This window comes from Colletotrichum graminicola (genome assembly GCF_000149035.1).
Source record: "Colletotrichum graminicola M1.001 genomic scaffold supercont1.112, whole genome shotgun sequence".
Lineage (NCBI taxonomy): Eukaryota > Fungi > Ascomycota > Sordariomycetes > Glomerellales > Glomerellaceae > Colletotrichum > Colletotrichum graminicola.
The window spans coordinates 77,872-81,917 of NW_007361116.1; the positions used below are offsets into that span (position 1 = coordinate 77,872).

Here is a 4,046-nt window from a genome sequence, read left to right on the forward strand (position 1 = left end):
ATCCATCCGAGAACATCAGGATCGGTCGATGATGCGCCGAAGCTCTCACCTGCGTTCACTTTCATTACGCGTAGGGGTTTGACACCCAAACACTCGCACATAAGGTTGACTCCTTGGTCCGTGTTTCAAGACGGGTCGCTGATGACCATTACGCCAGCATCCTTGCGAACGCGTACCTCAGCCCGCCGAAGGGTATTATGCAAGGGGCTATAACACTCCCCGAAGAGAGCTACGTTCCCCAAGCTTTTGTCCCCGACGGCGAGCTGATGCTGGCCTGTGCCGGCGAAGTGCCCAGCGCGAGAGCTGGGTGATTCACCGGGCGCAAGTCTGGTCACAAGCGCTTCCCTTTTAACAATTTCACGTGCTGTTTAACCCTCTTTTCAAAGTGCTTTTCATCTTTCGATAGTAACTTGTGCGCTATCGGTCTCTGGCCAATATTTAGCTTTAGAAGAATATACCTCCCATTTTGAGCAGCATTCCCAAACTACTCGACTCGTCGAAGGAGCTTTACAGAGGCTTGGTGTCCAACCGTACGGGGCTCTCACCCTCTATGGCGTCCCGTTCCAGGGAACTCGGAAGGCACCGCGCCAAAAGCATCCTCTGCAATTACAACTCGGGCCTGGGCCAGATTTCAAATTTGAGCTGTTGCCGCTTCACTCGCCGTTACTGGGGCAATCCCTGTTGGTTTCTTTCCTCCGCTTATTGATATGCTTAAGTTCAGCGGGTATCCTACCTGATCCGAGGTCAACCAGTTAAAAAGTTGGGGGTTTACGGCAAGAGTCCCTCCGGATCCCGATGCGAGACGTTAGTTACTACGCAAAGGAGGCTCCGGGAGGGTCCGCCACTACCTTTAAGGGCCTACGACGTACGCCGTAGGCCCCAACACCAAGCGGAGCTTGAGGGTTGAAATGACGCTCGAACAGGCATGCCCGCCAGAATGCTGGCGGGCGCAATGTGCGTTCAAAGATTCGATGATTCACTGAATTCTGCAATTCACATTACTTATCGCATTTCGCTGCGTCTTCATCGATGCCAGACCAAGAGATCCGTTGTTAAAAGTTTTAATTATTTGCTTGTGCCACTCAGAGAGACGTCGTTAAATCAGAGTTTGGTTATCCTCCGGCGGGCGCCGAGCCCCGCAGTGGGGCCGGCCGGGAGGGCGTCCCCCGGAGAGGGACCCCCTAACCCGCCGAAGCAACGGTTAGGTATGTTCACAAAGGGTTATAGAGCGGTAACTCAGTAATGATCCCTCCGCTGGTCACCAACGGAGACCTTGTTACGACTTTTACTTCCTCTAAATGACCGAGTTTGGATAACTTTCCGGCCCTGAGTGGTAGTTGCCCACCTCTCTGGGCCAGTCCGAAAGCCTCACTGAGCCATTCAATCGGTAGTAGCGACGGGCGGTGTGTACAAAGGGCAGGGACGTAATCAACGCAAGCTGATGACTTGCGCTTACTAGGGATTCCTCGTGAAGAGCAATAATTGCAATGCTCTATCCCAGCACGACGGAGTTTAACAAGATTACCCGGGCCTTCCGGCCAAGGGAGTACTCGCTGGCTCCGTCAGTGTAACGCGCGTGCGGCCCAGAACATCTAAGGGCATCACAGACCTGTTATTGCCTCGCACTTCCATCGGCTTGAGCCGATAGTCCCTCTAAGAAGCCGGCGTACTGCCAAAGCAATACGGGCTATTTAGCAGGTCAAGGTCTCGTTCGTTATCGCAATTAAGCAGACAAATCACTCCACCAACTAAGAACGCCATGCACCACCACCCACAAAATCAAGAAAGAGCTCTCAATCTGTCAATCCTCATTGTGTCTGGACCTGGTGAGTTTCCCCGTGTTGAGTCAAATTAAGCCGCAGGCTCCACCCCTGGTGGTGCCCTTCCGTCAATTTCTTTAAGTTTCAGCCTTGCGACCATACTCCCCCTGGAGCCCAAGCACTTTGATTTCTCGTAAGGTGCCGAACGAGTCAAAAAATAACATCGTCCGATCCCTAGTCGGCATAGTTTATGGTTAAGACTACGACGGTATCTGATCGTCTTCGATCCCCTAACTTTCGTTCCTGATAAATGAAAACATCCTTGGCAAATGCTTTCGCAGTAGTTAGTCTTCAATAAATCCAAGAATTTCACCTCTGACAATTGAATACTGATGCCCCCGACTGTCCCTATTAATCATTACGGCGGTCCTAGAAACCAACAAAATAGAACCACACGTCCTATTCTATTATTCCATGCTAATGTATTCGAGCATAGGCCTGCCTGGAGCACTCTAATTTTTTCAAAGTAAAAGTCCTGCTTCCCCGGCACACCCAGTGAAGGGCATGCGGTTCCGCAGAGGGAAAGGCCCGGCCGGACCAGTGCACGCGGTGAGGCGGACCGGCCAGCCAGGCCCAAGGTTCTACTACGAGCTTTTTAACCACAACAACTTTAATATACGCTATTGGAGCTGGAATTACCGCGGCTGCTGGCACCAGACTTGCCCTCCAATTGTTCCTCGTTAAGGGATTTAAATTGTACTCATTCCAATTACAAGACCCAAAAGAGCCCTGTATCAGTATTTATCGTCACTACCTCCCCGTGTCGGGATTGGGTAATTTGCGCGCCTGCTGCCTTCCTTGGATGTAGTAGCCGTTTCTCAGGCTCCTTCTCCGGGGTCGAGCCCTAACCCTCCGTTACCCGTTGTAACCATGCTAGAACACTACTCTAGCATCGAAAGTTGATAGGGAAGAAATTTGAATGAACCATCGCCGGCGCAAGGCCATGCGATTCGAGAAGTTATTATGAATCACCAGTGAGCCCCGAAGGGCATTGGTTTTTAATCTAATAAATACACCCCTTCGTGAGTCGGGGTTTTTAGCATGTATTAGCTCTAGAATTACCACGGTTATCCATGTAGTAAGGTACTATCAAATAAACGATAACTTATATAATGAGCCATTCGCAGTTTCGCTGTATAATTGCTTATACTTAGACATGCATGGCTTAATCTTTGAGACAAGCATATGACTACTGGCAGAATCAACCAGGTAACTATCGTAACGCCGGGGTTGGCCATCAGCGCTGCGAGCAGCGCCGAAGAAGTTTAGTTACCGGTGTCGCTCGCGCTGCGTGAACAGCGCTCGCGCCCTCCGGGACGGCCGTTCGGCTGGGCCGACGACGCCCCGGGAGGCTTCCACCTTCCCCCTCTAAATTCCCCAGAGCGCACCGTTCGCCGCGCTGTGCCCCGTTGGGGGGTTGCGTGGCTTGGGGGCCCCAAGAGGAGAAACTGGCCCCGCGGCTTCAGCTATTCAGCGTCCATCGCGGGCGTTTTTCTCCCGTTGCTCCGTGTAAGTGTAGCCAGCGGCCATCCATCCACAGAACCCATCCTTCGAGACTGGGGGCCCGAAGACCCCTAATCCCTCCGGGCAATCCCAGATTGGCGGTCCGCCTGGGCGGCCACCGCAGTGGGAGGCGACTTCTACTATGAACTCCCCGCGACCGAGGACACTGCCCTTCAAGGCTGTTCAGGGAGACACCACGTAGTAGTCTTCAAGATATGGGACCAGTTGCGCCGTATTTCTACGGCGCGCACCCGCTGAGGGGCGGAGTAGCTGCGCTGTGCCGCCCGTTAGGGCCGCACTCGCTCTCTTCTCATAGGCCCACCGACATCTTTTAGGCCCCCACCCCGCTCCACTGGGTTTTGGCCCGAAAAAACATTTCCCGAAAAAAAGATTTGTATGGGAAAACAAAAAAATCGACTCACGGCCACCAAAACCTTATCCGATCCTGCACGCAGCCCCGCGGCATGCCCGTCGCGCGACCTCGCCGTCGCCGTCGCCGGTTGATCGCAACCACCCGACCTCGCCGTCGCCGTCGCCGGTTGATCGCAACCACCCGACCTCGCCGTCGCCGTCGCCGGTTGATCGCAACCACCCGACCTCGCCGTCGCCGTCGCCGGTCAATCGCCTACGCCCGCGTGCACCCGCGTGCACCGCCTTTTTCCTCTTCCAGGGTATCTTTTTCTTTTCCAGGGTACCTTTTTTCCTTTCCAGGGTGCCTTTTTT

General features: G+C 53.6%; 2 non-coding genes across 2 annotated transcripts in view; both read right to left on the minus strand.

The window, feature by feature from the left end:
- GLRG_12546 overlaps nucleotides 1-1,060 on the minus strand; it is a 3,493-nt gene extending 2,433 nt beyond the window's left edge. The window contains exon 1 of the ribosomal RNA XR_001139483.1: nucleotides 1-1,060. This exon is cut by the window's left edge and continues 2,433 nt beyond it. This is a non-coding gene — a ribosomal RNA (28S ribosomal RNA).
- A 180-nt stretch (nucleotides 1,061-1,240) lies between these two features.
- GLRG_12547 lies at nucleotides 1,241-3,031 on the minus strand. Its single transcript, XR_001139484.1, has one exon. It is a non-coding gene; the product is annotated as an 18S ribosomal RNA (ribosomal RNA).
- Nucleotides 3,032-4,046: the final 1,015 nt, after the last annotated feature.